The following is a 22,110-nucleotide window of genomic DNA, read 5'->3' as shown; positions in this document are numbered from 1 at the left end:
TCTACAGACTGACAGTGTGCCTTTTCGGCATGCGCGCGCGTGCCTCACGCCACTTACTACTATGTGGGACAAAAAGCTAACAAACAGTACGTACACTTCATACGCTTTCTCTCTCCATGAACTGGATTGACATTCTCACTCTTTCTCTCTATATATACAACTTGTCCCTGAGAATACCTTCGCGTAGCTGACTGCTAACATGGCGCGCAGTTTAACTGATGTCAACCTTCTATCCTTTTCTTTGTCTACACGCTGGACTATCATTCCCATTTCTCGTTCCACATTACTCACTTCTCTTCCCACGCACGAACAAACGATAGTGACCCGAACGCGAGATGAACACACATTTCCTTTTCTTTCTATACTACCAGTCCCGCAACAAATGATGGTTACACCCGCGCGGACATGAACACGTTATATCTAAAACATTCATTCTTTCAACAGTAAATAAACGACACGTTTATCTTATCCATCAATTGAGTTTTTGTTTCCTTCAATTCCATTTGTTTCATTATTTTCTTTTGTAACGGGATTAGGATTTATATATTCTAGTCCTCTACAACATCCATTTAATGAAATACAATTTATGGCAAAATTTCAAGAAAAATGTTTTTTGGACTGTCAATCGTCCAGACTAACGGATGCACAGATGCAACTGAAAACAGGTCTCTCTCGAATAAATTAGGGGACCAACAAAAAATTAATAGATTGCGTTAGATCTAGGTATGAACCCGACTGGAACTGAAAGAAAAGATACAAAACGAGGTGATAAGGCAATTCTCTACTGTGTGTGTGTGTGTGTGTGTGTATATATATACATACATATATATATATATACATACACACATATATATATATATATATACATATCCATAACATATATACATATACACACACACCCTACTAACAGTAGTTTTTTTTTTCTTTTACACCTCCGAGCAACACCGGGTAACCTCTGCTAATAAATGACTTGATTTTAAAATACCAGCAAAACTAAAGTGTAAAAGAAAAACGAAAAATTGTTTCCAAGGTCATCTCACAAAAATGAACAAAAAATTAATAGATGGGTTTAGAAGGCTGTGGTTATGAGCTTTGCTTGAACTCAAAGAAAGCAGACAAGACGAAATCATAAGGTAATCCTACACTATACGTGTGTGTGCGCACGCGCGTATTCAAAGAATTCCCAGTTCAGTCTGGAAAATGCCTTCATTGATTTGGAGTTTATAACCATCCGGGTATCATCCAACCATGGAACATTCTTTTCGTGCAGTCTTTAAACTTTCCAATGTATGTGCTAATAAGCAAAATTTATAATTATCTAAATTTGTTTTCTTAAAAACATTTCCTCTGATGAGAGTCATTCATTAAAAATTCATGGATTAAGGAAAGAAAAAAATTAATTCTTTATCAAACAATAAATTCATTGTAGATTTTTAATTTAAAACATTCGATTGTGTGTGTGTGTTTAGGTATATATATATATATATATATATATATATATTTGTAGCCATCGACATACTGTCCTGTTTTGTTGTATCACAACTCATCAGTGCCGCTAGACTAGCACCTCCCCCAAGCCAAGGATCGAACCTAGAACTTGTGTTGACAGTCGGCAGCTCTACCTCTCTTCTCTCATATATATATATATATATATATATATATATATATATATATATATATATACACACATACATACAAATTTGTTCAACCGTTTTTGGAAAAGAATTCCATCAAAGTGCTCGATTACAAAGAAAGAAATTTTTCAATATAAGAGCTTAATATTTATTTAAAAGTGTACAGAAGGTCAGAAAAACATTGGTACCGTCGGTTTCAAGCCTAACATAAGGGGGACCAGTTAATGGTAAATAATGTTAGGCTCTCATCTTGTTTTCTGTATGTCAGACAATATGGCTGACGAGAGTAACATTATTTACCATTAACTGGTCTCCCTTATGTTAGGCTTGAAACCGACGGTACCAATGTTTTTCTGACCTTCTGTACAGTTTAAAATATGTATCTATATATTAATACGATAGCGTGTGTTCTTTTCCGTGTCACGCTTACATCCAGGTCGTTTAATTGCTATGTTCTATTTCTTGTCATAAATAATTTTATCAAGAATTCTCCATAAGTTTTGGTTTCGGTTTTGACTATAGAAGATGGCACTTAAATCATCCATTTTTTTTATAAATAATTTTATTAAGAATTCTTCATAAGTTTTGGTTTCAGTTTCGATTATGGCTGAAGGAACTCAAGTTTATATATATATATATATATATATATATATATATATATGAAAAACATAAGTTTTTATTTTCGTTTTGATTCTAGCTAATGCACCCAAGTCATATGGATATATTCTTTTATTTTTGAAATCGCAACTTAATAACATAAAAATCGGGAGAACATTAATAAATAATAATATATTATATAATATATACGAAATCTGCAAGAATTAAAATATCATATTTAAGCATACTTTACGACCGGGCTTTATCGGGCATTCCTGCTAGGTTAAATACTTTTGCAGTTTTAACAAAAGAGCTACAATAATATCAGAGCGTCTCCATTTACGCTGAATATCTACAGAATGCCAACATCAATATATTACATATGAATGAATCCCTTGTGGAATTTCCACAGGTCCCGCTAGTGTATTGAGTATATTATGAGCAATGGAGCATTGACTATAATAAATACACCTGCATGAATTAAAATATATTTTAAGCATATTTTACAATCGAGTTATGCCGTGGGGGTGGGCACTACTATATATTGGGTACAATATAAGATTCAATAGAGAATTGGCTCTATAATAATAAATATGAAATCTGTAGACATTAAAATATATTTAAGTGTATGTTACGACTGGGCAATGCCGGGCGGTCTTCTAGTTTACTATTAAAATAGTGAAAGCTCAGAAAAATGACTACATAAAAAACAAAAAAAAAATGCGATTTTTGGAATATATTTTCGTTCAGTGTTAAATACATATAGATTTTTTCAGTATGTTTTTTTAATTAGGTTGAATTCTAAATAAGAACCAAGGTTTTATTATGATTTAGAATTATTGACACAGCACTGGTCTTTATGACACAAACAAAACATTTCTGCCTGTTTGACTTGTTTCAAAGTGTGTGACCTAGACCCTCTCCTCCTTTCATAAATGACTCAAATCCCTCCTCCCACCCACCAACAACGACAGGGGGGCGCAGAGGGACTCAAAGAGGAACCAATGCACTTGGGGAAGAAGTGACCAGTCTCTGGAGAGGAGGAGGGGGTAGAAAAAAATCGTTTTCATAGAAAAACAATTTATGAATCCCTCTCCACACACATGTATACCCACCCACCTTGTATACCTCAACCAAATGAAAGAAAAATGAAGTTAAAAAAAAAAGGTCATTGAGAGACGAGAGGTCAGCAGCTCCTCCCGCCCACTTTGGTAGGACAGAGCCCGAGAAAGTTTATAAAAATAAAAAAAATAATAAAAAAAATAAAAAATAATGACAGAGTGGCACAAAAAGTATTTTTATTGGTATTTGTTTCCTCACTAAAGCAAAATGTGACAAGGTCGTTTTTAATGTGGGTGAAAACCAGCTCCCCCCACAAAAAAAAAAAAGCAAAGTTCTTGTTGGGCCCCCCTCCCCTTGAATAATCCGTTTCTAACTTCTATCCACCACTAAATATTAATACGCTGTTGTCTCAGCGATTACTGTACATTCATTAACCCTTATCCCAGAGTGGCTTTTGGGCCTTGATAAGTGCTGACCCCCATGCAAAAAAATAAAATAACTAAAATAAAGAATTATAGGTTTCCCCTACATTCACTAAGACAACTTAAGTGTAGCATCAGAACAGATACTACACTTTGAGATGTTAAAACTTATTCAGGCTAAAATGTTCAACATGACCAAAAAACTTGGGCACAAGATCAACTCAAAAGCGGGAGGTCGATGGGGGTCGTTGGTCATCCTTGTCACTCCAGAGCTAAACAAAATTTGATCTTGCCCTGAAGGCCAAGAAAGTATCATTTATTGCCTTCCTATAGAATGAAGATGCTACACAAGGCCTGGAAAGTTAGGGAGTGGATAAAAAAAAAAAAAAAAATGATCAAGAAGAAAGCAGAATCTGGTTCGAATACCACAAAGTTCCTTTACAAGAAACCCTTTTCAACCTTTAATTAATAAGGTGACATTATGTAATCTGACAACATATGGCAATCCCAACACCATTTTCATGATACTCTTCGCCTTTTGTTCTACTAGTGCTCGTCTGAGCTCCAATCTATTCTTCCCCTTCGCCAAACTTTCAAAACATATTCGTCTAGCTCCAACGACTACTAAGTTTTTGTATCTAAATCTAAATGCAAATTCCATGAACAAAGATTCTTTCCTCGAATTACCCACATGTGGAACTCTCTTCCATTGGCCTGCTTTCCAGCTTACAATATTCTTCAAGTTCAATGTAAACAAGTTCTTGTTGAGCCCCCTCCCCTTGAATAATCAATTTCTAACTTACATCCACCACTAAATATTAGTGACTACCGCACACTCATTAACGCTTATCCAAGAGTGACTTCTGGGCCTTGATAAGTGGGGACTCATGCAACAAAAAATCATTACTTGACAATCAGTTCAACCCCATCCTTTTAGCATGGAGGTATCGAAATGTTGGAGAGCTTCCTGCTCTTTCCTGGAACTATGAACCTTCAAAACTCCCTCTCTTGTTTCTGACTGTACCAACATACAGAAATTTAAATGTAATGTGAACAAACATCTAGTTGAACAACTCCCCACTTAGGATGCAACAGGATTTAATTTCTAGCCCTTTACATCTTAGAGGCAATGTCTTGCCTGCCCGAGTTGAACTAAAAAAAAAAAAAAAAAAAAAAAAAAATTACCAGGAACATGACCTGTTGTCATTTCCTGGTAATAAGAGACTCAGACGGTTGGTAATAAATGTACCTCTTATTTAAGCTTGTTCTAGCTGGATGCCAGGTATTCACCCAGTATCTCAGATTGTCCAACCGAGAGATCTTTTTAAGATTCTAATTGTATCTCTTGCATTTGGTTTACGGGGTATATTTGTACCTTCTAAGATTGGACTAGACTGACTTTCGAAAAAGTCATAGCCTTGGTGGTGGTAGCCATATTGCATACTAAGGACGAGGTGTCTAGTACTTGCCAAACCACCACTAGGTCTGTTGTATTGATTCTAGAGTTGAAAGACACGGAAATGGGCTGATGCATCTACCACTAATCTCTCCCTTTTGGATAGGGTCAAAAAATTTTTCAAAAAAAGGCGGGGGGGGGGTTCTTCAATCTAATAAGTCCCACTTTGTCAACTAGGCTCCAACCCCTGTCCCATCACCGCAATATTGCATCCCTGTGCCTGTTTTACAAGTATTTTAATGGCATGTGCTCTGATGAACTCATTGCACTTGTGGCCCCTCAGCGTACATATTTCCGACAAACCCACTTCACAACAAAATCACTTGTTTTGACAAGCTTCTGGGTTTGACCTTTACTCTTGATCTGAAATGGAACACGTACATCAAGTCTGTTGCCAAGGTCGCTGGAAAGATGGTGGGATCCTTCTACCGCTCCAGAAGATATCTCACTACTGATGCAATTCTCTATCTGTATAAAAGCCAAGTACGTCCAAGGATGGAATACTGTTGCCATATCTGGGCAGGAGCTGCTAAAAACAGCCTATCCTGCCTTGACAGAGTACAAAATAGACTTCGTGGGGGATGCCCTTTTCTCTACCCTGCAACCTCTCTCCCACAGAAGAGACGTTGCGAGCCTTGCGAGCCTATCCTTGTTTTATCGTTATTTCCATGGCAGGTGCTCGTCTGAACTCCAATGTCTGGTCCCTCCCTCGCCAATCTTTCACGAAAAACACCCGTCTAGCTGAATTCACTGTGAAAAATTTCCCCCACTCTTTATCTGTGCCTAAATCAAAACGTGGATTCCATGAACAAAGCTTCTTTCTTAGAACTGCACGCCTGTGGAACTCTGTTCTGTCTGCCTGCTTCCCACCTGGCTACAACTTGGATGTGTTCAAGTCCAACGTTAACAAATTCCTAATGAACCACACCCACCCCTTAAGTAAACACTTCATCAAATCTCCACACTAAAGTAATGTACTTGCAATAACCCTTATCCCTGAGTGGCTTCCGGGCCTTGATAAGTGGTGACCACTGCAAAAAAAAAAAAAAAAAAAAAAAAAAAAACCCTTCACTGTTGAGGTCCCTAAATGTCAGAAAGTTTTCTACTTTAATAGTTTCTTCCCTACAAGAGCTAGACTTTGGAATTCTCTTCCTGCTTCCCAAACGGTACGGATATGCAGAAGTTCAAATGTAACGTAAACTAACATCTTAATGTTTTTTAGGTATCGTCTCAGTTAACCCTTAAGTCTATCAATATGCCTTGTTTGGGGTGAAGGTGAAAAAAAAAAAAAAAAAAAAAAAAAAAAAAAGAAACCAGGATGCCCAACCTTTGTTTTCATTGATATTTAAAATGCATAAGAATAGCGAAGAGCAAAATAAACTGTCCAAATTCCATATTCTTCTATAATCTCTCTCTATATATAAAAGCAAAAAGGTATGTTCGCTTTTTGTGTATGTCCAAGAAAGGCTTTTTTCAGAGAAGCGGTTGCTCGCTTCACACTTTTTAAAAACTTTTTATATCACATAAAATCGTAATATCTCACAGTTAACAACGAAGCTCGCCTGTCTATTTAATTTGTTCGATTTCGGGAAGATAAATATTCAACATTTGTCGCTCGCCGCATGTGGGTTAGTCTTTTTCCTATAACATCTTGGGAAAATATAAATCCCGCAGTCAAACTTGACCTCATTAACTCATTAAAACGGGCACCTGCCAAATCCAAGTAATTAAATAAATTCAACGTCTTTCCGTTAGCATCTCGCGGTGAGGCAATGGTTAACGTCGCACGTTTTTTTTTTTTTTTTTCACACTTTAATTCACAACTTTGCCTCAAGGGTTCGGGTTCGATCCTCATACTTACTTTTTTTTAACCCCCCACCCCCACCCCTCCAAACACCCGGGCAACGCCGGGTACCCCTCGCTAGTCTATAATATAAAGGGCAAAAATCTATATGTAGGCATATTATGCAAAAACTTTCGACAGAGACGACAGATTTTCATGAGATCAGTATCATTTTGAAGCTGGACCTTTTGGACGACAAATATCGAAAAATTGGCTAAAAATATTAATTCCTTCACCCTCACCTGAGCACTTTTCTACAGGAAAGGGTAGCAAAAAGAAAAAAAAAAAATAAATAAAAATAAAAAAATCATTCCTTCACGACAATTTAACCATACACGCATGCGCAAAAAAGTTCTTTCTTGAATTAGTTTAACACACAAAAAAAAACAAAAAAAAAAAAAAACGACCCAATATCATTCACACAGTCATAGACTAGTTGGTATGGTAGCAGTGTCGTTATCTTAAGATTGCACGTTCAAGCCGAGATGTCAGATATGTGTTTTTTATTTTTTATTTTTATTTTTAAAGTTTTAATATTGAAACAGGGTTATTTATGCCATTTTTCGTTCATTTTTTTTTTTTTAATTTTTCATCACGTTCGCTGATTTTTTGTTTTTTCATTTTTTAAAAAAGTTTTAACATCGTTCGCTTATTCTTTATTTTGCATCACGTTCGCTGTTTTTTTTTTAAATATAATATTTAACATGGTTCTCTTATTCTTTATTTTCCATTTTGTTCCCCCCCCCACACATACACCTTACCGCACCCGGCAACGCAGGGTACCCCCACCCACCACTAGTCCAACATACACTAAAATAAAAATCATTGACCATAAAATGGTGGCTATTGGTCAGCCTAAAAGTGACCCAAGCTTCTTTATCTCTATTATTGCCAAGGTAGATGGCCTGCCAATAATACACCCCCTATTCTCTCTACCCCAGGAAATTGTTCAACTGTACTTGACATTCCTTGGCGCTGCGTCAACAAAGACAATTGTTCACAGGAGGCCGGGTATATGCGTGTGGGTGTGGGAGAGCATCTTGCCCAGGAAGCGGTAAGACTTGAGGGAGTGGGGGTGAGAGAGCTGTTATCAACCGCACAAACATTGGCATTTATTAGAATAGCCAATAAAAATGGGGGAGGGGGTAGGAAAAATAAACATACAACAAATATTACCAAAGGCAAACTAAGTTACTCTTCTGCCTACCTGGCAAAGTTTTTCTTTTAACTTGATCGTGTAAAGTCGGTAGAGTTGTAACAAAATAAAAAAATAAATAAATGGTTTCATCTGAGACCGTCTATTTTCGCTAATCACTCAAAAATTAAAAATACTGATAGAAATGTCTCGAATAAATGTCTCCAATCATGACAAAACGTAATGTTCTAAAATTTAGTTTAATTTTCGATTTTTGAGCGATTATCGATGCTCGACTATGGTTTTAATGAGACCAATTTTTTTCACTAACTTTAAAGTACTTTTCTTTTTAAGAAAAATATGTACTTGATGCCCTTTATTAACCACTTAGCATTATAAGAAAAGGATCAAGTACAAGTGGAGCAACCCTGGAAATAGTGACACGTTCCCCTACACCTCGCTGTAGCAGCTAATAAAAAGGAACCCCTGAGTCGACCTTGACTATAGTCAGGTTTCAGATAAGGTACTTGTGCAGGTTACAAACCATGCTGAAATAACATTTAGAAAAGCATTCTTAACATGGAGAAATTAGGGTTTTTTTTGTTTTTTTTTTAAACTATTCTGTACTTTCACCTAACAATTAAATAAAAAAATACAATTCAATGTTTATTGAATTTAATTTGAAATTATGAGATGCATTTTCTTTCAGTCCCAGCTGCAGCTGCATATATAAAATTTTCTCCCCCCCCCCCACATAAGAATTTTGAACAAGCATACAAAACATCTTTGGCAATCTAACAATTGCGCCCTCAAAACAAAGGTAGCGGAAATGGATACAGTTGATGCAAATGCCACCAAGCATGAAACGAAACCCAAAACCATACAGAAATACCCCATTTCAAAAACTGTTTCAACACTTCTTGTTCTATATTCAATTTATTATTTCAGAAAGACTTCATTTATAGAAATGTGAAAAAAAAAAAAAGTTTTTTTTCATTATTTTGTGATGACATGAGTATTAAAAAAAAAAAAAACCCTTAAGAGTAAAAGTTTACTTTTTGTTAAAACTAAAACATTTCTATAAATGAAGTCTTTTTAAAAGAATATATTAAATATTTTAACACAAAAAGTGATGAAACTGGGATAGTTTTTTTTTTTTAATTAGATGTTTCTGTACGATTTCGCGTTTCATTTTATACTTGGCAGAATGTTTGCTGCAACTGTATTTCCGCAGTCTTTGTTTTGGGAGCGCAATTGTTAGAGACTGCCACAACTTTAACCTTGCAAACTAAACTCCAGCTTGGTAAACTGATAGAAAAATCGAAGCCCTGAGCTATGAGAACACAGTTAAAAACATTTTTGATTGTTTCTTGCAATTCTGGATTTACTTTCATTTCAAGAAAAGTCAAAAACACAAATCCAAGTCACCAAGCTGGCCTTCAGATAAGAATTGCATTTTTTTTTTTGTCGCCGTTGCAATTTTTTGTTCAGATATAAGTCAAGGATACGACGAGATCCGTTAATACAAGCCAATTATTGCCAAAGGGTAATTTATGAACAAAATGCTTTTTCTTACATTTTATAAAAAAAAAAAAAAAAGCATTCAAGGGAGATAAATACGGAAATCTTAAACAGTCTAACATTTAATCTATTAGATATTTTTTTTATTATTATTATATTATTGTTATTAACAGAAGTCCTATAAATTCCTATTTTTCCCCCTTTTCATGTGTCATTCACAGTGTTTCACTGTATCACAGCTCTTCTGTGTAATTATCTTCTATATAAATAAAACTGTGTGAACACCAAAATTAACAGGAAGGATGGTTTATAAGAAATAAAATTTTTGTTTGAATGAACATATAACACGCTTAGAAATATGTTAGCAAGTTTAAAAACAAAATGTTCGTTTCGACTCGCTGATATATTTCTATTACTTTTGTGCATACACACATTAATTTGAATTTTAAATCTTTCTTATCTATCTACTGGGTTTGTTCAAACGGTAGGAAACCTGGCTGGAGCTCTAAATGTTTTGCTTTCGATTTTAGCTGATGGCACCCAATTAATTTTTTAAAACTTTTAAAATCAACACTAACATACACACACATATATATATATATATATATATATATATATATATTCAATAGAGAATTGGCTCTGTAATAATACAAAATTTGCATTAATTAAAATATATTTAAGCGTATTTTACTTCCGGCAAGGTTGCCCCCACTCCTGCTAAATTATTAAAATATTTGCAGCCAAGATGTAAAGACGTTGTAATCTCTGAAGATGTCAGCCGAAATCATGAAAATAAATGTTCGTAAATAATTCAGGTATGTGTTGTGTTATTTACATCTGTTAAAAAGAACTGTTTGTCTTCAACTGTTTCGATACGTCCACGTCAATCGTTTCCTGTTAGAACTGTTGCATAAATGTTAAAATATACACACTAGACGATCGACTAAATGATACAATGTATATTCATACACGCATTTACACGTACATGAATATACAGATGAAATATAAAGTCCAACTATTCAACATGTACGTCATTTTGAAACATATACACACACAATGTAACAATGCAAACAATTCTGCACGACTTTTCTGTTGAAGATTAAAATCATAATGATACTAAATCTTATATCTAGAATCCTTATTCTAATTTTGTCCATTACATGATTTGAATTTTAGAAAATGTTTAAAATTTAAGGCCTACGCTCAAGGGATCTTAAGACACTGAAATTCAGGAATGGCTTTTGTCTTGGAGAAGCACCATGTGTTGACAAGCTTTTGGACTGATCTTCACCCCCGATTTGAAATGGAACCCATACATCAAATCTTTTGCCAGGATTGCTGGAAAAGTGATTGAATCACTCTACCGCTCCAGTAGGTATCTCACTGCTGATCCCATCCTCTGTATAAGAGCCAAGTACTTCCTAAAATGTACTGTCACCACATCTAAGTAGGAGTTGCTTTCTGCACCTTATTCTGCCTTAATAGAGTTGCAAATCAGCTTCAAAATTAGTAAGTGATGCCCGTTTCTCTTCTCTGCAACCCGTTTCCCACAGAAGAGCTGTTAAGAGCCTGTCTCTGCTCTATCATTATTTTCATGGCAAGTGCTCGTCTGAGCCTCTATCTATGATCCGCCGCACCAAACTTTCACAAAGAACACTCGACTAGCTACAAACACTATCAACAAGTTCCCCACTATCTGTGCCTAAATCTAAACGCAAATTCCAGGAACAAAGCTTTTTCCTAGAACTGCCCACCTGTGGAACGCTATCCCACTGGCCTATTTCCCAGCCAACTACAACACAGTAGCCTTCAAGTCCAATGTAAACAAGTTCTTGCTGAGCCGTTCGCATAAATAAATTCTACCCAACTTACACCACTAAAGATTACTACACTACCACTGTACATTCATTAACCCTTATCCTCGAAGGACCTTCAGGCCTTGATAAGTGATTTTCTTATTATATAAAAAAAAAAAAAAAAAAAAAAAAAAAAAAAAAGCTTTATTGGTCTTGAATAACTATTGACCAAATTCAACGTAAGTTTGAAATATTTTTTTCAAATTAAAGATTGTGTGAATAACACCAAAGATGTAAAGTTGTTTGAATAATTCAAATGCAGATACATTTTTGGAAAGAAACTTTGTTCATGAAAATTCAGATTTGACGCTAGGCACACGGAAGAAAGGAAAGTTTTTATATGTGGTTGGATGACAAAAGACTGTAGGGATCAAATGGAGCGATTAAACGGCAGATGTTTACTTTAAGCAAAAAAAAAAAAAGTCAGAAACAAAGGACTGTATCTCTTACATGACTTGAGGGGACATTAAAAGGATCACACCGGTACCAAAGTTAAGTCAATATGATGGATTAAAATAAACATCCGCCGATTAAACTACCAGCCAAGAAGTAAAAGACCACACTAACAGGTAATATCAATAATCTACAAATCACGCCTAGGCTGGTTCGGACATATCAAAAGATTGACTCCAGAGAGAATTGCTAACCAAGTACTCCAATAAACACTTGATAGAAAAAGACCAAAAATGAACTCAGAGCTGACAATCGAGAGAGTCGCAAGGGAAAGAAACTTGAAAGATACTGTGGATCTGGCTTCAGATTGAAAACGGTGGTATACTTTGAATGCCTCATGTATAACAGACATCTACGTGAGACGAATCCAGGCTATGAATGTCTTGCAAAGAGACAACAGATTGGAGCTAAGTCGAGCAACTTTCAGAGTGCTAGCGATAGACTTCTGTGAAACAAAGAGGGTTTTGGGAACAGAGATCATTGCTAACTAAATTGCATTAAAACCATTTCCGAAGCTAAAAAGCTTCATTGCTAGTCTAGCTTTGAAAAATGCATTCGCCAATTGGAATATGCCATACAAAAAAATGCACAATCGTCACGGCTATTACACATATTAGCACGTCCCCCCCCACTCCATGTACTCAAGAAATTAAAATGTTTGGTCATTGTCTAAGATTCTCCCACACATTTAAAAAAAATAAAAAATAAAAATCTACACAATGTACAGACCCGTGATAAAGCGAAAGTATACTCCAAAAATCACGTAAATTGATCAAGTAGCTTTATTTTTAAATAAGAAAATCAAGTTTTAGGAGTAACTGAAGAGCAACTGTCTTGTCCATTTAAAAAAAGAAAAAAAAAAGAAAAACTCGATCATTCAAACATTAATCGCTTAAAAATTACTTCATAAAAATAAATTTATCAGTTTTCGTGATTTTTGGAATATGATATTTGTTTCGTCACGGATACGTACATCATACAGATTTTTTTTTTTTTTTTTTTTTTTGCTTAATATAGAGGGAATTCTGGACAAGAACTAAACGTTCAATGGATGGAAAAAACAAATAAGTTTACTCGATTCGCAGGTTTTATAATCGCATTTGTTTGCTTGCGATGAAAAAAATGCTATCTATCACATCCACCCACAAGAAATCAGAGGAGTCTATAATAGGTCGGGTAATTGGGGGGGGGAAATCTAGATTTAAAAACATTTCAGGGTTAATACCATTAAAGATAATCCTATTAATCTCACAGTGGCGCGAGGTGGGGAGAGATATGGATTATCCAGTAGACTTTCACATATGTTTAGTATTTACGAACAGAGACCCGATGTTGCCCGGGAATCAATGAACAACGAATGTTTTACCCGCCAATATTTTGTCATCAAAACCAGTAAAATCACCCATTTTTCAATTCTCCCCACAGTTACTTAGTTCAACATACATTGTAGTCTACATTGCACTGTAGAGAACCTACTGTTGATTTTATAAAATTATGTGACAACTTGAATTATAGTTTAAAATGCAAAAGTCAAGTATCATGGCTAAATTGTGCTCTAAACAGAAACCATCATTTTGAACGCACTCCTGTCATATAAAAGAGCCGACTGAGTGAGTACACCCTGGAGATATATAAATATATATATAGTGAGTACACTTCTGGAGATATATAAAATATATATATAGTGAGTACACTTCTGGAGATATATAAATATATCTCTTCATGGACAACACTGTCAAAATGACACTTTGACACAATGAAAAGTAGTTAGTTTGCCGCTTATATAACCGTTATTTTCCACTCCAAATAATTCAAAATAGAACCATTAAAAGCTAAACTGCTGCCTACAAAGGTAAGTACACCCCTAAGAAATTAGGCCTCTAAATATTCAAATTGAGTACTGCTTGTTATTTTCCCTCCAAAATGTCATGTGACTCAGTGTTACTAGGTCCAGGTCTGCATAGGGAGCAGGTAGGTTCAAATTTGTAGTGCAGCTCTCACACTGTCTCATTCTGGTCACTGAAAATTCCAACATGGCACCACATAGCAAAGAACTTTGAGGATCTTAAAAAATGTATTGAAAATGGCCAAAGCTACAAGAAAGCAGTGGCTAGGATCATTCAGTCTTTTAAAATAGCAGGGTCCACTCAGAACACTCCTAGAGTAGGCTGTCCAAAGAAGCTGAGTACACAGGCTGAGTATCACATCCAAATACTTTCTTTAAAAGATCGGCGTAGGAGTACTGTCAGCATTGCTGTAGAGATCAAAGGTTGGTTGTTTTTGTTTTACGGCATATCAACCCTTTTCAGGTTATTTAATGCTGAATCCAGTGATTTTGAAGAAAAATTTTTTTGAATAGAATTTTTTTTTTTTTCAAGTCGATTTCTATTTAACCCATTAGTTGGGACCCTAACAAGTACTACCACTCCAGGTCACAGTGGACCTGGGAGCAATGGCAATTAAGGGGTGGATCCACACACTCCAAAGCCCACAAGCGGGGGCCTCACCATCGGATATAGTTTAAGGTCATATCCAAAATCAGAGTGGGGTGGGGGTGGTCAGTTTGTTAGTGTTCAGATTATACATTGCACTGCAAATCAAATTTGTGAGCATGGTTGTCACCCAGGAGAAAGCCTCTTTTCAAGATGATGCATAAGAAAGCCCGCAAACAGTTTGCTGAAGACATGTCAACAAAGCGCATTGATTACTGGAACAAACTCCTATAGTCTCGTGAGATGAAGATTAATTTGTTTGGTTCTGATGGAATCAAGCATATGTGGTGCTGACCAGATTAGGGGTACAAAGCCAAGTGGGTCATGCCTACAGCCAAGCATGGTGGTAGGAATATCATGGTCTGGGGCTGCATAAGTGCTGCAGGTATTGGAGAGTTACATTTCATTGAAGGAAACATGATCTCCAACATGTACTATAAAATACTGCAGCAGAGCATGATCCCCTCTCTACAGAAACTGGGTCATAAGGCAGTGTTCCAGCATAACAATTACCCCAAACACTTCCAAGATGACCACTACGTTGCTGAAGAAGTTGAGGGTAAATGTGATGGACTGGCCTAGCATGTCTCCAGACTTGAATCTAATAGAACATCTTTGGAGGATCCTCAAGCAGAAGGTGGAGTTGTGCAAAGTCTCAAATATCTGCCAGCTCCATGATGTCATCACAGAGGAGTGGAAGAGCATTCCACTGGCTCCCGGTGAAGTTTTGGATAACTCCGTGCCCAGGCGAGTCAAGGCAGTTCTGGATAATGATAGTGGACACAAAATATTGACAGCTGACCTTGATAATTAATTTTCTACCTTCTCGTTTTTCATAATTTTTTTTATATGTTCATTATCGTGACATGACAATTTCGTAGAAATCATTGGTTTCACTTGAAATTCAATACTCGCATCTCGCTATTTTAATGAAGACCCCCTCCCACCCTGAAAAAAAAAAAAAATCTAGTCTATCAAAGTAGCCCCCATATGCTGCAATTGCCACTAGGTTCTATGTAAACAAATATTAAAACATAATTGGAAGGCTACATACACAAAATCTCCATTGTGTAAAAAAAATTTAAAAGAAAAAATAAAATAAATGGAAAAAAAAAATCGTAACAATTTCATTAAATTGGTGCAACGAATCTGGTTTGTGACCTTTCCTTTGTATTGTATATCCGAGCGTTTTAATCACATGCAGAGAATGTCGCACAAACTAGATTCAGAAATCTACAAAGTTAGTGATTATAAGATAAGACCCATTTTCGTTTGAGATAAGAAATTCCCACGGGCTCACCAGACGGGATTATTTTTTTTTCTCTCAATTTTCGCAAATATAGAAAATTGATATTCGTTAAATTTTATCGAATGGAATTCATTTTGCGAAAAAAAAAAAAAAAAAAAAAAAAATTAGCCAAGAAAATGCAGGGCGTAACGTTATGGGAAAGTTTGTCTTTAAATGTGCGTGTGCGTGTGTGTGCGCGATATAGAGAGAGCGAGAGAGATAGAGCGAGATTATATATATATATATATATATATATATATATATATATATATATAGAGAGAGAGAGATATACACACGTACACAGACAGAGACGGACGCGAAGACAGAGACAGACGGACCTTGTATATTTAAGATGTGAAACCAAAGGGTCGATTTGCCGCCAGATGAACGACTGCAAATGATGGAGAAAAAATATATTTTTGGGGAAGAGAGGCAGGAGCGAAAGCTTTCGGTACGAACAAATAAAAAATAATGATAGCCAGAAACGTGAGGAGAACCCTAACTCTAAAAATATATTCCTGGGGGCAAGGAACGCCGGTCTGAGTGGAATAATCGTAGAAAAACAACAGAAAAGAGACTAAAAGGGGTTGGTAGTGGAAGGGGTTTAAGGAGAACACACCCACCATTGAAAGAAACGAAAAGAATAAAAAAAAATGTTTCTTTTACGTCTTGCATTTGAATAAGTAGAAACTGAAAGACGAGACGGCGTTTCCTCATTTTCTTTGAACGGACGAACAGACAGACCAGTGACTTCTTCCAGTTCGTTTTAGTTAATTTCAGCCGAACGGTGGTATGTGGTAATAACAAACAAAAATAAATAAAAAAAAACAAGGAAGGAATGTTTTCAGTTTTAGGTCAGCAATGATGAGGGTCGGGGACTGACACCAAACGAAAATATAACGAACTTCATAAAAAAGGGGGTGTAATTCAAATCATAAGTTAAGGCCAAATATGAAAATCACCCTCCACCCACAAAGGATAAAAATCCTTCTCTAATGGTTAGAGATTTTTATCCTCGGTTCCCAAAATCAAAGATTAGACCATTCCTATAATGAGCTGGTCCCTGTTGATTGCAGTGTAATGCCGATTCTGTACAGTTCTAGGAGGTCTACTCTCCCAGGCATTGCCTCCTATCTTTAAGGGAGGATTCTATTGCTGTCCAGTTACTTTTTGCAGGCCAGAGTGCCTCTCCTCGTGTGCTGACTTCTCAATTCCACTTTTCGACTGTAGTTTCTCAGTTCTTGCAGAGCGAGAGAACTTAATACCCCCCTCTCTCATATATATATATATATATATATATATATATATATATATATTCCAGAATATGGGCAATGAGGAATGTAATTGGTTTTCTGCGTATTTCATGGTCAGTTGAGATTTGTGTGCCACTCCAAGCAAAATGAACTTATATCAACAGCAAAAGGTTGAGTAATAACCAGTAGTAAATTAATGAGATCTCATTTTTTAAATCAATATGCAAATTAGCTAATTTTTTAAAGAAAGCCATCAATACACTGTTATGACTATGACAACTAATAGTCCGCAATGAATAAATAATACTCATCTCAAACATTCCAATTAAATATATACCACCGAACGAAGGCCAGAGAAATAGTTGGCTGAAACGTCGTGAAACAACTAAAAATAAAGAAATGAATGACGACTATTATTGTCACAGTCATCATTGACTACGGGTCAAGACAGCTGTTTGAAACGACCGGCAAACAGTTGGTTTGGTTTACAGTATATCAACCATCTTAGTTATTCTAATGCAGAATAAAGTTATCAGATGTAATTCTATAGGTAGGATAATTATATTCCTGGTAAACACTATTCCTCAGCAGTGGTAATCCATTTTCAACAGGATTGGCCCTCAGCCACTAACTAGTATATATTTGGGATGAAAAATAAAGTTTTATTTTTATTTTTAGAAGAATCAGATTGAATAATAATACGGTTAGCGATAAAAATTATAGATACTAAGGCATGGCTTAAACTGCCAATTGATCATATTGTGTCTCTCCGACCTGTCAAATCGAACTGAATTATTGCAAATCATGAGATCATGAATTTCTTAGCCACCAAGATCCTATCCTAAAGCACCATGGGTTGCCACCCATGGCTTACAGGTGCTCCTCCCCCACCAAGTTTTCTAGAAAAGTGGGGGAAACCCTTCTGCATGAGGTTGCAGTTGGCAAATTTGTTGCCCCATTGACAAGTTTGTAAAAGGTTGAGATTAAAATAGTTCTTGACATACGTTACACTTACCCTGCATCAGAAACCAGAATTGTTGAGGCGGAAGGTATAAAAGGTCAGACTCCTAGAATTCCTAATCATCCAACTTCAGCTCCTTACTTTAAAGGATGTTAATATTCAGACTGCGTTTTTATTTTGGTTCTTGAAACATCTAGAGTACCCCCCACCAACTCTGTAAACAGAGCATCACCCTCGACCTTCGCAACATCAACAGAGCACCCCACCCCACCCCACCCCAGAGGGTGTCTGAGTGAGACTACGACAACACCGAGGGATAAAGCACTGAGGTCCCAACTAGTCATAATCAAGACTGCATCATGATGATGATGATGACCCCATCCCCAAACATTTACAAAGCCCCCCCCCCTCGACTTACATTTTACAATCCTGTTGAAAACCTGAAGAAATTAGCCATGTGCCTAAACTGGCCGATTCAGTTGTACTTGAAGAGAAGACATTCCAGGAATGCTTCCTATCCATAGATTTGGATTTCTATTCTTCCGATGGGTTAACTAATAATGCGAGGTAGGGTTATTTTTAGGGTAGGAAGAGGCTGAATGGTTATTGTTTCTGCGTAGGGAAGGATAGGAAGTGCCGACATTGGAATCCAATTAAATAGGGTTTCTAGTTTTTGTGGTAGAAAAACGAAATCGATTTGTTGTAGCCGAGATGAGAATAATGAGGGTGTATTAATATACGGACCGATGGACAAGAAGGGAGGAATAAAAACGAGATGGGGGAGGGGTCCTCATTGTTAGGATAGGAAAGAGTCTCATAAAAAGACTAGAGAAAAAAAATTGAAATGTAGGGGTAGCGGTTAGATAGTAAATGAAAAGAATACAGATTTTCTCTCTTTATATATATATATACATATATATATATATATATATATATCGCCGGATATATATCTACAAAGATACAATAAGCAACTTTAACTCTCATAATAACAGACTAATGCAAGTAGCGAACACACAAAACAGCCTAGAAAAACTAATTAAAAACAAAAGAGTCATTAAAAAGTTTTAAAAAAAATTATGATTCTGTAGGAATTGAATAATAAAAAAAGACAATGACAAATATGTTGAAGTATCATTTAATTTGTAATTAACCAAAAAACAATTACTAAAAGCCGTTTCAGAGCATTTTTTAAAGGCCTTTTATAAAAAAGAAAAAGAAAATTAGTAGCTATTAGACTTTCACAGTATTACCGAGACAAATTATATATATATATATATATATATATATATATATATATATATATATATATATATATATATATATACACACACACACACCACATCGATGAAGACTGAAGGATCGGTCGAAAATTATGTACTTGTAAAAAGGTTTTTTTAATTTTTTTTTTTTCATAATATTTTGTATTCCTGCACGTCACCAATTGAAAACGAATAAAGAAAAGTTATAAACTTTTATACTTTTCGTATTCCTTTTTATACATTTCCATATATATATCATTCAAACACAACAGTGCTTGAATATATGGTTAATTGGCAGTTTTAATCATCTAGAACTGCTTTAAAGCTTAACCGCTCACTCATTTTTCAACCTAATTTCAAACAATTCTCAGCGATATTGTGAAAACATTTTTTTTCCATTTTCGTTCAATAAAACAAAAGTTATGAATTTTCTGGTGTTCAAAATCGTAGAAATATGTAAGGTGAGCGACGCTTTTTTTTATGACTGGTTTCTATAGCAACCACATGGTTTCAACGACTACTGTTGCTACTAATTCACTGCTCTCGCAAATAGAAAAGTAACACATGAAACAGAAGGGAAGCATGAAAGGGAGATATTTGGGGGGATTTTATTGAAAGCAGACGAGTGTCGCACATTGTTATTACATGTGTACGTTATGTTTATAGGGTGAAAAGAAATGTGAATTTATTGAAAACCTGGAAAAATAATGGATTACAATAGAAAAATGCGAGCACGAAAAGTAACAGGTTTAAAAAATCAGCAGCTAATAGACTTTAAAATAGATTTCACAGTATCAGTGATTAGAGAGATTTTTATATATGAGATACTCCCTTCGATTTTGACGTAGGAGGTTCACCACAACAAAGTTATTTGGAAATCCGCAGACTTTTTCTATAGTGATGAAGGCTTTGTGCAGAACCAACCACACTTTTTGGTACAACTGCTAAATCTCTCAGTGCAATAGTTACCACAAGACAGAGAAGACAATAAACTTCAGGTTTTACATCAGCGTTCCTTCTAGATGAAGGTCTTAATGAAGACTGGTGGGGGGGGGGCATCTCTCCCAGTGGATTAAACGCGCCTCCACATACCAATCTGAAAATTTCTACATTCTGGTATTGGCCAGGCTCATCATTGCTTAGCTTTTGTGATCATGCTATAATATAATGATAATAGCATTTTTACAATATGCACAGACTAGTGTTTCATCCTTTCAGGAATCATCAGTGCAGAGAGTCACGAGATTCGAACCCGGCCATGGAGCCATCTCAGACCCTTAGCAAGGAATAAACCACACGGCCAACATTTACCGTGAGAAATGCAGTTGAAATTTAAAAAATTTATTAAATGTCGAAATGTCCGTCCAGAGTGATTTAATGATTATAACATGATCTGCAACTGATTACACTTTGACGTGCTCAATAATAAGTATAGTTCTTAAAAGGGCTGAAATAATTATTATTATATATATATATATATATATATATATATATATATATATATATATATGTGTGTGTGTGTGACCTTATTTGGCTGTGTGTGAGGAACAATCTATCAAACAATTGTTACTCTACAGAACTGAAACTTGATATGTAGGTTGGTTGTTTTTGTTTTACGGCATATCAACATTTTTCAGGTTATTTAATGCCGAATCTAGTTATTTTGAGGAACGATTTTTAATGGAGTATATTTTTTTTAGGTCAGATTCTATTTAACCCATAGTTGGGATCCTAACAGGTACTACCACTCCGGGTCAGAGTGGACCTGGGAGCAATGGCAATTAAAGAGTAACTCCACACACCCCAAAGCCCGCAAGTTGGGGCCTCACCATCGGATCTAGTTTTAGGTCATATCCAGGACCTGATATGTAGGAGATTCAGACCTGTTGAAAAACACAGTAAAAATTGCTGCCAAAAGTCAAAATTGAAAGAAAAAAAAAAATAAATAAATAAAAAAAATAAATTGATACTTAGCAAGTTGACTAAACAAGATAATTTTAGGCATGAGCAAATGTATATCTACTAGCAGGTTGACCCGACATTGCCTAGGATTGAATGATCAAATGTTTTACACTCCCATATTTTTGTCATTGAAACTGGTGAAAGCGGCCATTTTTTAATCAAATCAATTGTCTGCTCAAATTTGGAACTAATTGCAGTGCACCAGGAGGAAGCTCACATGCCTCTTGCAGTGAGATAATTCACAATACCTTGTAGTCTACATTGCACTGAAGAGAACCTACTGTTGATTTTTATAAAAAATTTTTTATATATATAATGGCTTGAATTAAAGTTAAAAATACAAAAGTCAAGTATTATAGTATTGTGCTCTAAGCAGAAACGTTCATTTTGAACGCGTCCCTGCCAAATCCAAGAACCCACTGCTAATTTTATATGTGGAGGCTTTCGGTTTGTGTGGTAATAAAACTTCTCAAATGCATTTGTGATGTTAGGCTGTGTAAGATGTTAACTTTGATCAAAATAGCTTGTTTTTTTTTCATCAGTTTATTTTGATTGATATTTATCGACATTCCGGTGTAAAATCTATCTAAGAACACTGCCAAGCACATAAAGTACCAAGGCTAGTTTTTATATATAAATAGATAGATTTAGATTGTTTTGGTTCAATTCTAACTGATGGCACTAAAGTAATCATTTTTTTAACATTTGAAATCACTATTATATTTTGGTAACAATAGAATAATCAGTATAGGCTTTGTAATAATCTATCTATACATACAAAAGGCAAAATGTATGTGCCCATTTTATGTATGTTCAGCAAAGGCTTTTTTTGTGAGGGGTTCTTTGGGGGGGGTTATTTTTTTTAGAACTTTTTATATATCATCTAAATCATAATATCTAGGACTTGCGAACGCGC

General features: G+C 35.6%; 1 protein-coding gene across 1 annotated transcript in view; it reads right to left on the bottom strand.

The window, feature by feature from the left end:
• Positions 1 to 22,110, bottom strand: part of LOC145243624 (neural-cadherin-like) — a 273,070-nt gene that overhangs the window by 153,688 nt on the left and 97,272 nt on the right. The window lies entirely within an intron of this gene.

Source organism: Euprymna scolopes, chromosome 22, assembly GCF_053919585.1.
Source record: "Euprymna scolopes isolate OS-2025 chromosome 22, ASM5391958v1, whole genome shotgun sequence".
Lineage (NCBI taxonomy): Eukaryota > Metazoa > Mollusca > Cephalopoda > Sepiida > Sepiolidae > Euprymna > Euprymna scolopes.
The sequence above is the reverse complement of the archived record's forward strand: the minus strand, read 5'-3'. Positions and strand labels throughout refer to the sequence as shown.